Here is a 19248-nt window from a genome sequence, read left to right on the forward strand (position 1 = left end):
CGTACGCCGGACTTTGAAACTGTAGGGAAGAAAGCCAACAGCAGCGTCAACATGGCGCGTACCTTTCTTCCTCTTCTTTGTAGGCACTGCAAATTAGAATCTTCGAAGTAGTACGCTAGCGTTACCGTATATATCCCGTATAGTTTGATCTCTTGGTGGCGCAACGATGAGTCGCCCTGCACGTTGACAGAGACGGCCCTGTTGTGAGGTCCTCGGTGCCAGTCCTGTGAGTTTTCTGTTGGCGCAGCATCGCAATTTGCTTGCTATGCTCGATTTTAAGGCTATTCTAATTTTCTTCTTCGCACCGCAATTCTAAATACATGGCCTGCTGTGGCAGAGATAGAATTCCCGCCGACTGTTATACTCCACCTATACACGTACCTTAAATCTAATTGTGTAACTCTTGGCCACTGGGTGGATTTTGTAGCCGTTATAAAATAGCTGTTTGGCGAGTTTGTGCATGGCAGCTTACGTGAAGAGCGCCTAAATGAGGCACATAGATGAAGGATGATTAACGTATCCGCTCATACCCCCTCTGTGCGTCTGATTTTAGCACTATTGCCGTAAGCAGAAGTTACCAGCTTCATTCTATTGAATGCTAATGACAATTAACAATACAGAGGTTGCAACAAGAGACATGGTGGGGCATTTCTTCCAGCATGTTCAGCGGTCACAGGAAGCTTTGTTAAAAAAAGACGGGAGAACAAACTGTAGGTCTGATTTTTGATACAAGTTTTACGATAGGTGTTTGTCCACTAAAATTTTACAACTTCGCAAAATTTTATTGCGCTGGCTGTATCGCAAACATATGCTAAACTACAGTTTTATGGTGATCGTAATTTAGTCGCCCTCCTTTTTCGTTTCTATATCATCACATGACAACACCCTCATCATTTCGCCTCCATTGCGTGACCATGAACCATTCGGTCCCTCTTATAAAGTAGGGCAAAATTCTGGAAATCTCTTCTCCTTGTTACTTCAACTTGTTTCATTTTTGATCGCGCAAGACTTGATTGATATTACTTTGCACTGAACCGTTCCACACCATCTGGCCTGACTTTGTCTTAGCATATATAACTTGTCCCACTAATACACCGTTCGACAAAAAAGACCTACTAAGACTCTTACGCCACCCGTTGCTGCAACAATCCCTATGACCCAAAAGACTAGAAAGTGCTGCAATGTACCAAATCTCATGAATCGAATTGATCCCAAATGGCAGTTGAATGCGCCACTCTCGCTCAGCAACTTACACACTATTGTCCTGAGACGTAGAAAACTTTCATTGATTACTGATATTACAAATTTATGCACGATGGCTCCGCAATCTCTTGTAGCTAGGCAAAATGATTGTACAGCTTGTGGAAAGATGTGTATAGAACTTTTAAATTTCAGATGGTGGCATAAACAGGTTACCTGTGACCCTTTTACCTCATCGGCCATCTTGAGTCATAAAAGGTGTTCAAGAAACTTTGTACACTGATCAATGGCGCCTTTCTCTTCGTAAGCCCCCTCCCCCTTCCCACTCCCCAAACACATCTTCCCTTGTTGCGACATCCTCTTTACTTACGGAAAGCACTTTCACAGGGCACAGCATTGTATTATGAATTTAAAGGCTAGGATTTTCCAAGGCGGTTTCATTTTTCTGTCAGTGCGAAACATCAAGGTCCAGAGAGAATTGGCCTTTGAATGGATCCTCCGAATGGTTGTAGCCTTTGAATGGATCCTCTAAAAGGGTGTAAGGTGACTTTTAGGTCACTTTACACCAATTTGTCACCATTTGTCACCTTAGGTCACCTTACACCCATAGGTCACCTTACACCCAAAAATGGGAGCGCCTAATTACGAGACCTACCCACTATATTAAGTTCCGAATCTGACGTATGTTAGAGATATGTGCCCTTAAAGTTAGCCCTCAAATACATTAGCGTTCACGCCATATTACGGCCCTATCGCTGCAGTTGCGAAACTTGACGTAAAACGCGAGTACATTTGAAGGCAACCCTGGGTTCGCCTGTCTCTAACCACATGCCAGGTTCCGAAGTCATTTAAATTAGGGTAGACTTGCTCATTATCACCATTTTCATTATAAGAACATGTGTCCTTAAGCTAGTACATGATAAGTAGTTGTTTTTCTTTTAAGTAATTTATAAACTGAGAGTTAAGCATTATTCCATAACAGTCGCTTTGCCCACAAGCGTCTAAATCACTGCATTTTTGCCATTGTCTATGCCTTCCTTTAAGGGGGCTATGAAGCTAAATATCAATAAAAGAATAGACCTTAACAACTAGCTCAACTTCCTTTAGCACTAAAAGACGTTTTAACTGAAAAAAAAATGTATAAAACTTCAAAATGTTTTCCTTGACGGCGTTTGTAGTGACGTTATGTAATAGGGCAAACTCAAAACAGTTACCCGTGTGTTAACTGCACATTGGTACAAGGAGTAGGATCAAACAGAACCAAAAGCCCGACTACATTTGCATATTAATGTTTCTTGGTGGCGACTTTGTTCATCTGCACGAACGATTCGTTGCGGGGCAGGGGGAACTCTTAAAGAGCAGCGAGAGACAAAAAGAAGAGGGGAAGACTCAGAGAAAATTATGACTATCACGTGGAGTCTCTTCACGCAAACTTTTTTCGGTGCATCCCCAGGTCTTCGAGAATCTTTGGCGAGCCATGCATCCCCAGCTGAAAACGTCGCAGTAGTAGTTAAGGTTTTTAAATTACAGAATGGGATGTGTACCTGGCTCCCAGCGAAAATTGTCGCAGCATCCCCACCGTCATCATCATCACCCCCGACAGCAGTTTACCGCTGTGAAAAGTGTTATCCTGTTCCTCGTAGGCAAGTTCTGCTATCCTCCTCCATAGGTCATAGAAAAAAATATAGAGGGAGGGGTTGAAGTTACAGATATATGACCAGCAAAATTTTATCCTTCTTTTTTTTTTTACCAGCCTACTGTAATTCGTGAATTCAGAACATTCCCGTAGTCGTGAAGTTGTCTCACCCGCAGTTTGATTATATGTGTAACAGAGCACGCTTTACAGGAGCAGACCCGGAAATTTGCAAAGGTGCTAGGCTGGGGAGGGAACGCTTGTACGGTTGAGACAAACACCATGAGGCATTGGATAGATACTGACCGCTGAGATTTAATTGCGATAGCATTACATGGCACACTAAACGAAAAGGCCGGCGTTGGCGTAGGCACTGGTATCGGCGTCTGACAGCGAAACGACTCCGAAATCAACAAGGGCAACGTTATCTTTGTTCACCTAGCACGAAAGCGTGTAAAAAATCTGTGACAAATAAATCATTTAAGTGATATGCCTTTCTATTGATAAAACAACCTTGAATGGTCCTTTAACAACAATATCGGGATTTTTACCAATAGAAGAAAACTGTCCAACTTCCCCGCGGGACATGGCGGCACGCCCGTTGAAGCGCGGCTCGTGATGACACTAGCGCCAGATGTATGTCTGGTATGTATTAGCGTCGAATTTTATAGATAAGAGACCCAATTGGATCTTGCAATTATATTTCTCAATAGAAACATCGGAAGCTGTGGGTATGTTCTTTCTATAATTGACGACATGGGACATCCATGTCGACATCCGGTTCATTTGGCATGCCCTCACGCTTAACACAGAGCACGCATGTACCGGTATAGATATTGGCATTTTATAAAAATAGTAACTGATTCAAGCCTCTTGCATAACATGATCTGGATGGGCAAGCAAGCCAGGTGTTATACTTACAACACGACAAGGACTTCAAATTTCTACCGCTTTTCAGAAATGAGATAACTTTAAAGCTTTCCGTTTTGCTTTTTCTCAAACTTTGCGCGAACTTAGCCCATCATGTACGAATCACGGCATGCAGCACCTCGCGAACAGTGTTTTCAGGTAATATTTCAAGCCTTTATTTAAGGCTCTCCGCGTTCGGACTTAAAATAATAAAAAAAGATACGTAAGGGCGGAAACAAACCAGCAATCAGCATACTGGAGCGTTAAAAAAGTTATGAAAGTTTAGAGAAAACTGCTGAGAAGCTGTGAGGTGTCCACGTGAAACATGCAAGTCTATCTACTTGGCATACTTCAAGTCAAACGCAACAGTCAAAAGCGGGGTTGGTCCACTGGCTGCTTGTTCACTGTGCCTAAAACGCTTAGGCTACATTTGCATCACAATCTTTTGGTTAAGAATGGCTTGTAGACATATAGTTAGCCGATTTTTTGCCCTCTTCGTATTCGTTTGAACTTAGAGAAATCCTCTTCCGTCGGCACTGTTACCCCTACGGAAGCTTGACTATGTGCCAAGTCATTTGTACACAGTATATGGCATCGCCACATTTTGGTTGGGTTCGATGATCTTTTTATTTGGATTGACCAACCATGAGCGAGCGTTTCCGACCTACGATCCATAACCGTCACTGTGGGATTGACCAATCAGAAGCGAGTGTCGTTACCAATAACTTATGATTTGGGACGTACTGTATGGCGCTACGTGGGGTTTCTGAACACATTCCATTCCTCCTCTCTCCGTTCAGGCGCGCATGGTCAGGCTGTGCAGGTGATTTGGTGGAAGGTGAATAGTGCGGCTTTACCATCGATGCCGAAGCGGGCAGTGCAGGGAAGGATTAGTTGTCAAATAAGTTTTGACGGTAATAATGCACCACCGTATTTCTCTTTGCAGGACACAGTGATAATTGATACCTCTCTGATGAGATTAGGGTCACTTCACACCCCTTAAGAAGGGGCCAACTGGTTTCGAATAGCCGCCATATTCTCGAAAGTGTTGCTTCGTTAACAGGGGTCTTTGCGATCGATTGCACTGGCAGGCCTGCGGCCCGGCCTCTTCAGTTATATCTTTATGGACGGTGGCATATTTGTGCGTGACGGCGTAGGTACTGTTCTGATTGTCTATTTCTCATGTAGTTATTGGAGATAGCATTCGTATGATATTCGTTGGTTTTTTTAAGAGTTAAATAAGGAATTCAACACCCCTGTTGAATTGCTGGCTTATAAAGCGATTGCTGGACCAATGCCGGGGTACGCAGCTATGATCTGGAATTCATACTAAAACTGAAATAAACAAAGTTGAACCAGTCCAAACATTGGCAGCGAAGACTATTAAAGTGAACGCTTTCTTATGGGGACCCAGAGAGAGAGAGAGAGAGAAAGACTTTATTTATGGCCAGCAGGGAGTGGAAGGTCGGGATGCGCAGAGCCTCCACATCCCACCCACGTTCACGACGTCTTCGGGACTAGGCCCCGCCGGCGTCGGCGTGAGCGGTGCGCGAAAGGTACTCGGGAGTTCGTCCCTTTCCCCCCCGTCTGCGACTCGCTCCGCTTCTGCCTGCCGAGAGCAGCCTCGAGCTGCTGGACGGCTAGAGTTTGTGCGGCCAGGTCCGTCGAATATACGGCACTCGTTATGGTGTCCGCGTTCTGTCAAAAAACTGATGCATTTCCTCATAGATCCGGTGGACAACCGCAAAGCTCTAATAAGATCCCTGGACACACGGCGCGCGCGTGAAACCGTGCTTCCAGTGTGTTGAAACGGTTATTTGAAAATCGCGAGAACGGAATGGTTTTAGATAAGACAATACATGATCGATTATGAAGAAGTACTATACCTCCTAAACCACGTATTGGAAGTCATTTTGATCGTCCATCGATGTGTTTACTTGTACGCGAAAAATCGTCACATGAGTTCTTTCTTGGCTTGCGATTTGAGTCTTTCAAGGTTTTACGATCGGTTGACGCCCTTTCAGGGAAGGTTGGGCGCACTTTTAGGACGCACCTTTTCTCGCGCTTCTCTAAGCTTTCGTTAGGATGGGATGGCAAATTTTTATTCAAGTTACAGCAGAACACAATCTACCATTGTTGCTTGCTAGGGCTGACCTTCAACCATTGGCTACACGAAGAAGAGTACCTCGTTTGAAAATCATTTACGACATTTATGATAAAAATACAGACTATACCTGCGACCCTTAGGACGAGCGTCGGTTCGTACCAATCACTAATTTGTTGTTCAGGTATATGCACAGCGGGTGGATGTATTTAAGTTTTAGTTTTTTGTGCGATGTACAGTGTTGATTGGAACGTTCTTCCTCGCTTCCTCCCGAGGTGTTTACCGGATACAGATTCTCAGAGGACTTTCAACGACGGCTGGGCTTGTTTTTTGCATGAACATTTTGTATCGTTCACCTCCCACCCCTGCTACAGCGCGCAATGGCTAACAGTATTGTAAATAAATCAAATAAATACCAGTACCTTGTCATCATCTTCACACCCAATGTTTCCAAAGGGTGATCATATCAATTCGATTGCTGCCAAAGAAGTAAAAAAGTATGAGGCATTTCCGCTGCAAGATCAAAGCTGCCTAAAACACGGAATATTAGTATAGGAGACACTAATACGTCTGGTCCTAAGACATGCGTTAGCCGTGGTTGATTCGTACAAATGTTGCAAAATTGGTGAACTTTAATTCTTCTAGATGAAAGCTATTCGTTATATCTGCTTGCGGCGCCATTATACCATGATCAATCGCCGTCCTGTCCTGCCTTCACACACTTACTTGAATTTTTTCTCGTAGACAAAATTGACCATACTATAAGTATTTAAGGGGATGGCATAAGGCAGAAAGCATCTCGGCAGGCGTTGAATACGATGGGTAAAGAAAGCCGCCTTGAGGTTCAAGCAAGCAGCCGAGTAGAGTGCAACGCACTCATTTAAATTGAGGAGGAGGAGGAGGAGGAGAAACTGACAAAGCTTTCACCGCTAAACCTATTTCTACAGAGTACCGCTGGCAAAACAACGCTACTAGAATAGCTTTTTATAGTAACGTTGGTGCGAATCTCGCTGTGCCGAAGCGGAAGTCATACATACAAGCGGGGCAGCGGGGTATGGGCGCGTGTTGCCAAAGGTGCACCTGCTTAGCGAGAGGACAGCCCCTAAGGTAGGACTGCCCTGTGGCCAATACTCCTAGGAGGCTGGCTCTTCAGAATATTCGAATTTCGGATAAACCCATACACACGACTATAGAGGGCCCTCCCAATGGTACAACCTGAGCGCCTCAAAAACCGAGACGGTTTCACTGCCGATTTCCGTACACTTAAACATACGAAACCTCACCTAGCACACATTTTCAGCCTTTCAGTTCTTGTTTTTCTTCCATGCTGCGATTCCTCCCAACGTTTCAGTCGTCTTGGGTATACGTTACCTTTAACGTGGTTCACTTTTCTCCCTCTCCTTTCAGAAATTTTTTACTCAAACGGGCTCGTCGTACCATTCTGCACATTTTCTTTTCCTTTTTTGTTCTGTTTGCTATTTTTGTTATTCTTTCTTTTTGCCGTCACCTATTGTTCTGCTTCGGTATTCGTTCTATTTTTTGCTAACAGGTTTCATACCCCCGTCATTTTGAAGTTGCATGTATAGCATGTAACTGGCATTTATTGAACTTCGATTTTTGGCATGCTGCCGTTACGCTTTGTTTTGTCGTCCCACCACTGCGATGCTTCTGCATGGGGCACCAATATTTCGAAAAGGGTAAACAATTGAACATTATCCACGTGCATGCTTGCTTTGCTGCAAATGACGTCGAAAGACGATAGCGTTTGAGCCGTCCGCCAGATAACGCCCATCTTTCTCCCACCACTCACTTCCTTATCTTTCCCTCATTATCTTTCCCCCTCTAACAGTCCACCTGAAATCCTTCCTCTGATCCCCTCGCCTGGCTTACCCTTGCTCCTCTCCCTCTTTGCATCCTTCTTCCCGCCTTCCTATTATTCCTCCCGCTCTTCACCTCGTCCCCTTCGAACTTCTTTTTCTGTTCTTCATTCGACCTCCTCTTTCTCCTCACTCGTATTTTCTTCCCCTATATTTCGACTTTCTTTTTCGTCCCTCTCCTTTAGCTCCACTCCCTCGTATCCTTACTCTCTCCTCTTCCTCCCCTCATCTTCCCTTCTGCTCTTCCCGCTTACTTTGCAATTCCCTGTCTCAAGAATGACTTATCACCTTTAAATAAATAAATAAATGAATAAATAAATAAATAAATAAATAAATAAATAAATATTATTCTCAAGATTTGGATTATCTGTATGCTTAGGATCACTACCCTAAGCGGGCCGTAAGCACCATCGCAGCTGCGCTTTAATGGCGTGACCCTGCATATACTCTTGCGACATCTATAGAAAGGGCAAATAACTTGAAGGGTAAATGTCATCGGAAAGTGTTTGTATGTATCAAGAAGCCTAAAAAATACTCGGTATAACACCCGTTCGTGAGGCCGATATTCTTGAAAAAAGCTTTATGGAAACTATTACCATATGCACGTAAGCATTCTGCTCGCATCCGTCGCACTTACGCAGAGCCTCGCTTACGCGGCTCATTTACTGTCGAAAGACTTCGCCGCAAGAAACCAAATTAATGTAGAAAAGCAATTACCTTAGGGCATGCATTGTGGGCTTGACTGCTATATACTAAGTTATTTGAAAGTCGGATTCATTACTATACACAAGTGCATTGCTGTGTAGACATCTGTGGTCGACAGTAGTACTCCTACATAGATATAAAACTGCCTCTTTAATTAAATAACCCATATGACCACAGGTATACTTCTCATCTGGCACGTGTTACAGACAGACGGGGGATTTCGAGGGGAAATAGCCTGAAAATACTTATGAGGTAATAATCATTATGTAAGCGAATTCTGTCCGCAGTTGCTCGCCATCGACGTGCCAGCCTAGCGCCTGTGTAGTAAGCAGCAGGAGCGTGTGCGAATAGAGTTCAACGAACTTGTAGTAGATCGATGCGTATACGAAGCCATCACCGACCGCTGTTCGGTGACAATTCAAGCGGCATCTCTAGTTCCAGAATGAGATCCTGAGCACGTTGCAGTTCGAAATGTATACAAGGAGCGAACCGGATTTCTTTCGCATTAACTACAACCACGTATTACACGTATCGTAAGGAGGTTGAAACTGTGTCGTCTCAAGTCAACTCACGTCGAATGACCGCCGACGTTTTTTAGTTTGTTCAGAACGTTGTGTCATGTATTTTTGCGGTCCAAACAGAGACGTTGTTCGTACGTACGAATGCACATCACTACATGGGGTGGTAATGGCCATAATCGTCATCGTTTGCCAGGAATCGTCGTTGTTGTCATAAAAAATCCCTGGCCATCTCCACTAACGTGAAACCTGGGGAAGGGCGAAGCTTGGAGAGCATAAGTGTATTATTGGTGCATTGCCGTTTTTGTCAACGGAGATGAAACCGTTGGGGGTTAGAGGTATACACAGCTTTGTTGAAAAAGTATCTTGTCTTTGAAGCACGGAGCTCTTTAGCGCGAGGTGTAAATGAGTGTACCGGTGTTTTTTAGTGCGCGTTACGTTCTAGCGCGAGGCGTAAACGCGTTTTCTGATGTTTTAGTACCGTGACTACATGAGACGATTGCGACAATTACGACGACGACGACAGGAGACGCCAACAGCCCCAGCGCCCAAGGGGCTTCGCCCCTACAAAGTCAAGGCCCGTATATCTTCATACATCATCCGGGTTCTCATAATCGTCAACAGTTTTTACTTTTAGGTGTAATCGTGACGCCGCTCTCCGTAAAAGATAGTTTCGCATACGTCGACAGCTAAAATTTGTTGACCAGCACCGCGTAATGCTTCGAGCATTAGAACAACCCCACTGCCCCTTTCGCATTGTACTTTACCTCTTTTAACAACAGCTCTTACTTTCCTTTTGTTCACCTATTTCGGGCTTTTTGGTGGCGTTGACATTAGTTCAATTTTATTCGCAGGTGACACCAGGGACAACCAGTGGCAGTTTGTCTCCTGAAAAGAATTCGGCCCCAGCACACCGTTTTCTCTGCCGCACAAAAATACCCCTGTTTCTTGCCAAAAAAGCTGAAGAAAGAGTGAGTGAATAATCACGTGCAGGATTCTGAATGACCTGAGTGAATGACCTTGTGCAGGCTTCTGGCAGTAGTAAAGAGACGCGTAGTGTATTCTTTTATAGTCCACAAGTAATGCTTAAAGAAGATAATACTGTACTCAGTGTTGCATACGGTCATGACGGCATGACACGCGTGTGTGGCCTCGTTTCGGGAGATTAAATTGACGTACTGAAATGTCACTCATTGATACAAGAGGTGTAGCGTACACCGAGTTAATATAAACGAGATCATAAGAGCGAGACAAAGGGTTATTATATCACTGGGGTACGATAATTTCTTCCCAGAATTTCTTACCACAATTTTCCGGAATATTTATTGCAGTCGGTAATTTATGCCATAAAGAAAATTTTGCATTTCTACCCATTTATTTGAAATGTAGGATGTCATGTCGTACTGTATATTTATTATTAAACAATAGCAAATGTTCTATAGCTTGGTCGCCATTAAAGCGTGCCTGAAAGAAAGAGTACGACATGCGGCATTTTAGGGGAAGCGATTACAACGCGCGCACAGGAAAGAAGCAAGCGATAAGTAGAACGGAAAGAGAGGGTCTCAAATAAATGGAAACGGCCAAGACGTTGGACTGAGGTGATAGGCGGGCTGTGGTTGAGAACCTTACGCGAAAGAGGGAAAGAACCGAACAGCTCCCGCTTGCTCATTTTGTAGAGGGTTCGTTCTCCAAATATCTCACTCGCACGCATGCACCAACCCACGCACGCAAGTGCACTTTTTCCTTCTCTTTCTTACTTATTCAGCTCCTAAAGGCGACACCTTGAGGATACTGATATGATGGTTTTCCTCTTAGTCCGCTCGATAGTATGTCACTGTCCCTCCTGGGATCAGAGGGATGATGATGCTAGAGTAGGGGGATGGCGTGCAGCCTTTCTCGCGGATTAGCAGGAGCTCCTCCCTTGTTCCTTCACCCCACTCTCTACCGCTCCTTATGAGCGGGATCTTGATATCCAAACGTCATTCGACACCCGCAAGTTGAGGAGCGAGTCACCTATCAGTGAGAAAATTTAACGGTCAGTATGATGACGATGGCGAATCGTCACGCGTACGTATATGTGCGCGGAAAAAAGCCAGCCTTAGATCATATTTTAAGATAAAATCTCTTGCGTGATGAACCTGCGTACTAGCAATGTAAGATTCATACAAAAGAAGAGCAAATGGAAACAGCCTCTGTGGCCGGAAAACGAACCCGCCACTTCTTGTGCAGCAGCAGCATAACACACGCAGTAAATAATTTCAACAATACAGAGGCGGAACAATGCGGTGCTTCGTTTTACAAATTAATTCTCCCGCCAACGGCTTAGTCTCGCCGTTGCCCTGGCGACCAAGCGCTATTGAACGCGGGTTCCCTTTCCTTCGACCAGCGTGGTGCCTCTCGCAAAGCTCAGATGGCGCTAGCAGCCGCGCGGCTCGCTGCCGACTGCTGTTCTTGCCAGGTGCCTTCGGCGGCGTCCTGGCGAGTTACCGTAAAAACCCGCGTATAATACGGACCCGTGTATAATACGAGGTGTGATTCGGGGGACAGCAAAATCAGAAAAAAAGTTTTCATCCGCATATAATACGAGGTAAACAGCACAAAAAACATTTATTTGCACTGCAGTTACCCTTCAGTCATTGTCAGTTTTCGCTGGCACTGTCTCCCGACGTCCGTTCAGTCATCGTCAGGTTCGCTGCCGCTGTCTCCTGAAGTCGCCTTGTTGGAAATGTCTTCCCACAGAAAGTGGTCCTCAGTGCCATCAAGGGCGTTCGAGATGCCGGATTTCTTAAAAGAGCGACTGACGAGCTCCTCTTGGATACTGGCCCACGCATCCGCGATCCAGCCACAAAGCACCTCTGGAAAAGCCCGCGACAGCCATCCCGTAGTTGTCACTTACGGGTCTCCTGACCTCATCCACTCTTGGTAGCAGGACCTGATGCAGTCTTTGAAAGGCTTGTTGATGCAAGCATCTAGCGGTTGCAGCTGGGATGTCATTCCTCCTGGAATGACAATGAGTTCGGTGCGGGGTTCGCGCAACAATTTCTTCACGGAATCGGCCACGTGGCAGTGAAAGGCGTCCAATACCAGCACTGACGGTAACCCCCAACAGTGCTCCAGGCCGCCGACACCACACAGACTTTATCCAGTCAAGCACCAGTGGCTTTCTCCACCCGCGAATGCTGCCTTCGGTGACGTCGAACTGCCGCCCTGCGGCGCAATTTATGATGGTCTCGGCACATAAAATAACTTTTCTTTTATTTACCGCTGAATACTGCCTTCGTGGACCCGACATCGTGATAGACTTGCGGTGAAAGTGCCGATCCTTCGCGTGGTCAAAACAATGAAAATGGGGTCGGCTGAGAGAAGCAGCAGCCAACTAACGCCACCGCAAGATGGCCCACCCTCCGCTGATACCGAAACCGAAAGTGCAAATTTTCGGCTGAAAACTTTGGGATCCACATATAATACGAAGCACAAATTTTACATAGTAAAATTTGGAAAAAAAACCTCGTATTATACGCGGGTTTTTACGGTACTTTCGTGCGTTGTTTTAAACCCAAAACCGGAACACGGAAACAGATGAGAGGAGTTAAACCTAATGAGTGTATAGATATGGCAGGCCCGTTGAATTAAGGCTGCAAGCGCTCGGGTTTAGCAATGCTTCTAGCACTTGAATATGCATCACGGAGGTAATAACACTATCGTTCACTAGGTTGACAGGGGCCCCTCATCTACTGCAACGGCGAAAATGTGCCATCTTATTACATGCGGCACACGACTCCCATTGCTTCTTGCCGACCTTACGCGTGAGCTGTCTGTGTGCAAAAAGATGTCTTCTCCTAACGTGAACGCTCACCAGTGGTGTACATGTATGGTATCCTTACTCCAATATTACTGCGTGTGACTACACTTTTTTTCAACGGTCGGAGCGTTACTATATGATGTTTATCGAGAAGCGCCTGTCTGCGTACAAGCCTGTTTCTCTACCCACTCCTCGTTCCTGTTCATTTAAAGTAGCTGTACGACTTCTGACAATGTGCATTGGTTTATTGTAAACACTTAATGACGAAGCCCTACACCAGCCTTACACAAGTAGCCATACTTCGAAGTTCGGAAATAAGACGCTGGGACCTGCCAATTGGTTCCCACCTGAAAGAGACAGCATCGCTCTTTGCCGCGCCGTTCCAGGCTGTAGATGGCAGTGATGGAAGGCAGCGGTGTAGTTACGTCATAGTGCCTCTGTAACTGCCTTTTATTTTTATCCCCTTAATTGTTTTCTTGTGTCCTGTTCCGTTGTTAAATGGTTGTAGTGAAGCTGCGCAGAAAGGTGCAGCCATTGCCGCTTGCGGTGATAGCCTCCTTGTTTTATTTTTAGTTTGATGAAAAACAGTCTGGTGTAACACGGACGCGCACGCACGCTCTGGATGAGATAACATTGCTAGCAGGATCATGCCGGGCCAGAAGTGTCAATAATGATCTGTTTATATATGGAACTCTCGCAATTAAGCTTTATTAAATCCTTAAGACAAAACCTATGACAGGTATTTAAAGAGGCCATGAAGACAAAATACATCTTTGTCAAATTTCAAAGAACAAGTCTTTAGTAACTCACTTAGCTCCATTCCAGCCACGAAAGACGTTTTCTTGGAAAACCCAAGAAATAATTAATGAATAACGAACATTATAACAAAAAAACTCTGAATATTTGTGGCATCGAATATATTGAGCAAAACTGTTATTTTGCTACTTCATTTCTATAATAACGTAACTTCTTACCTCGGACGCTTTACGAGAAACTCATTTCAAAATCAATTTATTTTGATCTAAAAATTTAGACGAAATTCCAATGCGGACGAACTATTTGCGAAGGGAAAACTGTCATCAATCTAAATTCAGCCCACGCGGCTACAGAGGAATGCTTTACATCTTTAGAATTAAACTTCCCTTTTCGAAATAAATTGCGATAGTCAGGGTCTAGAACAGAGGTTCACCTTTGATAGAAGTCGCCGTGTACTAACTGGCAGCCTAGCCGTTTCAGGCGCGAGTGGGAACTGACCGACAACTTGAAAGGCAAAACAGGTGCTTGCACAATTCAGGGAAATATCAGGGCGATCTAAGTTACTGCGAACGACAAATATGTTACTCGCAAATCCCAATTAAGCTAACCCCGCCAATTGCTAAAGTAACAGCTTCGGGCGTCATACATGGCCGCAGTTTGTCCTATATTTAGTTGAAATATTTGAAATTTAGGATAGTATAAAATGCAGGAAAGATGTTACTGAAAATTACTTACAAAGGCACGTTTCAAAAGGGGCATGCACGTCCTCAGAAGTGTATTCGTGGCAGCTCTAACAAGGTTTTTTTTTTTTTAAATATTAGCGTTGATCAATGAGCGCATGCTCATTGATATACTTAAGGCATTGATATATACTTGAGGCACGGCATTGACATATATAATCAAGATATATTCTTTAGCCCTTTACGAATAAACGACTGATGATCGAGTAAATCGTGAGAGGCGACCCGTAAGGCTAAAATAAACGCACTCGCGGGGTTTTGCGTAACATTTTGAGTCCCAAGGATAGAACGGTTATCTTGTGAAGAAGTTTTGTGTTGCCATGTGCCGCGGAGTAAATAATTTGCATCGGCGTGAACTGAGACAAAATAAAATTTTGAGAGGGCAACGCAAGGCAAAAACAACAAACGAAAGATAAAACTGAGTAGAACTGCTCACAAAAGAAAATATATTTCGCGTACGAATACATTACAAAAGAGAACTGTTTTTAAATAAAACTAAGAAAGGTGGAACATACCTGGTCCCTCGGAATCACGTATGCTTACCCGTAGAAAAACATCGTTCCGACTTGGCCCAGACCTCTGCGTTGATCTCTCGCTGCACTACTCGTCGAGAAACAATGTACACGTGCAACCAACCACATAATCATTTTTATTATTCGCCACTTGTTCCAAAGGCACAGTCTCTGTGAAAGTGTCTTCATCTTTTATTACACGACATATGCACGTCTTACCGAGGAGCTCATTTAATTATTACACTGCTGCAGACAGTACAGTCACACGTTTATACACATGTATTCATCTTGCAGTCGGAGTGAAGCCGCGCTTTGGTATGCCATACTACCAGAGCGCCACCTGCAAGCACTCCGTTTAGAAGACCTTCCACGAGATGGCGCCAGCATGGTCTGTCGCTGACCAACGTTTGACGTTGTCGCTGACAGCCCTCGGATGGTAGCCGCCAGGGGGCTTCGGGTAAGGGGACCCTCGTTCCCTTCGTCCCGAACCCTTTCCCAACCTCGAATCCCAAGCCACGACTCCTCCGAGCGCTGGCGCCGACGCACCCGGTGAGTTTTCTTTCCCTCGCAGCTCGAAGCCACTCTTTCTTTCTTCCTTTTTTTTCTCCCTTTACTCTTCCAGGGAAAGAGGCGATGAGACGGGGGTGAAAGAGCCACTTTCCCCTTTTTTGCTCCGGGCGCTCGAGCTCTTTTTCTCCCTCGCTGTGAATGGGTTTCCGCCCTAAGATTCCCCCGCGCCCTTAGGGCAGTCTTCCCGACGCAACACGCGCCAGAGCTTTTGGTCGTGGTGTCACGCATTCAAGATGGCGCGCGTTTGCTTGCTGCTGGGCTGGGAAGAGACGGAACAAAATCAAGATGGCGCGCCTGATGGAAGAGCTCTCGCGCTCGCCGAGTTTAGACCAGCCGGTGAAGCGGCGTTGCTTTAGGCAGCACCGATGCGTTTCCAGTCATTCGCTGATCGAGAATAACGCTTTTCGTATCTGAAAAAGAGAGTTGGTCAGTATTAGCGGCATTGAAAATAAGTCTTTTCTCTTGGAGATTTGGCAGCGCTGTTGGCGATGTGCAGCAAGTTTGGTCCTGTCTACGTATAATTGTTATAGGTCTAACTGTCTCACTTCCGTCACTTAGTTCACATACCCGGAGGTAAGAAAAAAAGAGCGTTCGAGAAATTGAGTCTAGTCTAGGCAACAGGAACAGAAACATCGGCGAAAGTAATTCCCCCCAAAAGGGGAACGCCGGTTTATTTAGATTCGTTCACTTGGTGGCGTTTATCAGCATTTACTCGCGGTATGCAAGGTTTTATAAAAGGACGTGGATAATAATTGTTGGCGAGGCCAAATTTTATTTAAAACTTCAAAATTTGAGACAGGTGTAGTTGTGTTTGTGTCCCGAATAAAACTTTTCCCCTCGGCAATAGCAGTAATGAACCTATTGGCTGCATGCTTCCGAACGTACGACAAGTTTTATCTACGTGTGGGTATTGCTTTTTCAATGTAACCAAACAAGTTGCGATCTGAAATTTCTGAGAAACAATCTGTAATCACGCGACTAGTCTTGTGAAGTCCCAATGCTTTTCTCTTGTCATTTATTTTTAAAATAACATTTACTTGGCGTGGTTGCACCGAATTTTATTCCTGTTTACACGACATGCAAAAACTTCTTTTTCGCATGCTCATGATTTTTCATTGGCGTGAGCGGTGCCGTCGTAGTCCAGTCAAATAAAAATTATATTTGCAATCAAAAACGATGTTTCTAAGTATTCCATAGCTCAAGGCGTAGACAATGAAACCAAAACTCCTTACAACGGTCTTTTCTGGCGTAACAAAGCACATAAGGAGAATTTCGTATACAAAATAATACTGCTTGTAACGCAATTATACGGAAACTTGATTTGTTATTTTGTTATGCCGTATCTTACTGAGTTCTCGAAACATTTCGCCGAAGCATAGCTTTAAAAAATCAGTAGTATCTACACTACGGCTGCTATCGCATGGTTTCGTTGATGTGATACCTAATGAACAGAATACAGGCTTCATAGCATCTTTTCTGCATCGCAATCTCAATTTGATGCATGCTGTGTCCTAGCGATTCCCAAAACGTCCTAAAATAATTGACTTTAGTTTTCAAAACAACAGCAAGATATTTTATTTTTGTTTTGCTGCTGAGACGCCGGTTACAAATCGGAAGGTACTACATGCATGTTTTACATTATATGTCTAGACTGATGCTCCCTACTTTAGCCAAAACTGCCGAAGAAGCTTCGAGTCCCAACGTTCGGAATATTGCAAGGTATGCTTTGAAGTAGTTCGGATTTAAATTAATTTGGTAATATGAAACCAATCCTATGAAGACATTGTGTACGCTGCTCTCAATGCAACTTTTATTGCTTGTTCATAATTAACGTGCATATGGCCATCGAGAGAAGCCAGAAATATATGGTTACAAGCACGCACTGTTCGTTGTATCAGGGTACGACTTGGACTCTATGAGTTTTTATTATATTTTATGAAGGTTATGTGAGCCATTTAACAGGCTACAATTTTTAGCCGTTGTCTTTCCAGCTCAGCACTACGCCAGTGCGGGATGAACTGAGTGAGGAAAGGTTTGGGTTGAGATACATTGTGGAAATCACTGAAACGTTCCCTTTTGTATTAATAACATTGTGAATTCTAATTGTTGTTTGCCTTAAAGCTGATGTCAATAATTTAGATGCACAGGGCCGGTGCCTTGCGTCACTCCAAATTAATGCCGTGGATTAAATGCTCGCAAGGAGGGCCATGGCCATTTACCTCTGACCAGTAACAGGAAATAGCGAAATTATAAATTCTATACACTTCTCCTTGTAACTCTGTTTTATCTTGACGTTGTATCAGGCGCTAATGTAGTAATGTAGAACTGAATTTTATGGGATGAATATTCAAGCCTGTAACAGCCTGTGTCGATCCTCCGGTTCTCGCAGCCGAAAACACCGTCACCGTCACCGTCAACCCCCTCGCCTCTCGTCTCAATCCCCTTTTGCAGGCCCAGAAAACAGGTGAGAAAACTTTCTTTCTCTTTTTGAAATGTCTATGGCGTTAATACCTCCTGTCAATAAAAATAGTACAACTTACGCAACTACACAACCTGAACGAACATCTAGTATATTGTTTTCCTGTTTATTTGCTTGCTCTACAGACAATTAAACGTTGAAGCGTGGCTGTTATATGGCATGTATAGTCGGTGTATGGCCCAGAAATTGTTTTGTACATATTGTGAGCATTCTTTACCGCAATCCCGGCGATGGAGAATTCCGGAGGACCATTCCCGCACTTCGTCTTCATAGTAGATACTCATCAGCACCAGCCTATGTAGATCATCATCATCATAATCATCATCATCATGCGTTTGGGGTTCTCTTCTAGAACGTTTCAATAAACTCCGTTCCTGGCCTTCGTCTCTCAGCATTTTTAAGTTGTTTTCCGCTCCCGCGCACAGCCCACGCCACGCCCTGAAGGCTGTGGCACCTCGTTCGAATCAAAGTAGCCCTTTAGGGCTGCGGCCGGGGTTAGCGGAGCTTCTCCCAAGCGCACATCCCCTAGAAGAGCCAGGCGCCAGGCCGGGGAGACGCTTGTACCCTAAATCTTATAACGGTGGGTGTCCGGCGGTGGGATTCGAACCAACCACCTCCCGAAGCCAAGACGGGCGCCCTGCCCGTTGGTCCACGGCTGCGGGTTTTTAGGCTGCGGGTTTTTAGGCTGCGGGATTTTAGGCGTACAGGTTGGACGGAGTACCTTGTAGCGGTCACATAAGAGACACGCAAGGTATCTTTGCGCAGTTGCGGCCGCGTCGATACCAGGGGAGTCGGTTTCAGGCAGCAAAGACTGCGATCAACGCCCTGTATGTGAAGGCAGGCTGAGCACTCATGTCCTTAAAATAATTCAGAATATCTTTAGGCCGGCTCAATACGAAAAAGTAAAGCATGAAGGTGTATTCATCAATTGTAAGCGGCTCACCCAGCGCAGATTGCAACAGGAGAAAACGGCTGCGTTTAAGAAAATGAGGGGAAAAGCAACAAGATCAAGCAAAACCCTAAATTAACCATGGAGAACTGGGAGCTTGTAAATAGAACGGTGAAGGCCTACATACTCGATTAAATTACGTGTGCTTTTGAAGGAAAGCACAATCGTGCCGATGCAGCAAAGTTACGTCCAGGACTGCGAACCTGGAGGGATACAGCTAACGTTGCATTCCATTTATATGATTTTGAAATGTACTAAACAGTGCAGGAGTAAAAAGAGGGAGCAGCATTTCACATTTATGTCGAGGACGTCAACTACCGACATAATATTCACACTGCGACAAATGATGTATTCCCTATAGAGCACGGCAAAATAATAACATTGCCTTCATCGATCTGGAGGAACCAATAAACGCGGTACGGGGGTGTACCAAGGCAAGAAATTTCGAAAGACCCGCCGAGAAGAGAATTCTCACGATAAATGAGCTTGACCGA

The 19248-nt window shown here is 44.7% G+C and overlaps 1 long non-coding RNA gene across 1 annotated transcript; it reads left to right on the forward strand.

The window, feature by feature from the left end:
* The first annotated feature begins 9798 nt into the window (after positions 1-9798).
* On the forward strand, positions 9799-17790 carry LOC144180292 (uncharacterized). Its single transcript, XR_013324367.1, has 3 exons — positions 9799-9917; positions 15051-15305; positions 17716-17790. It is a non-coding gene; the product is annotated as an uncharacterized LOC144180292 (long non-coding RNA).
* Positions 17791-19248: the final 1458 nt, after the last annotated feature.

The sequence above is a fragment of the Haemaphysalis longicornis genome, unplaced genomic scaffold (genome assembly GCF_048455015.1).
Source record: "Haemaphysalis longicornis isolate Haplotype H1 unplaced genomic scaffold, Haemaphysalis longicornis Haplotype H1 scaffold_4, whole genome shotgun sequence".
In the NCBI taxonomy this organism is placed as follows: domain Eukaryota; kingdom Metazoa; phylum Arthropoda; class Arachnida; order Ixodida; family Ixodidae; genus Haemaphysalis; species Haemaphysalis longicornis.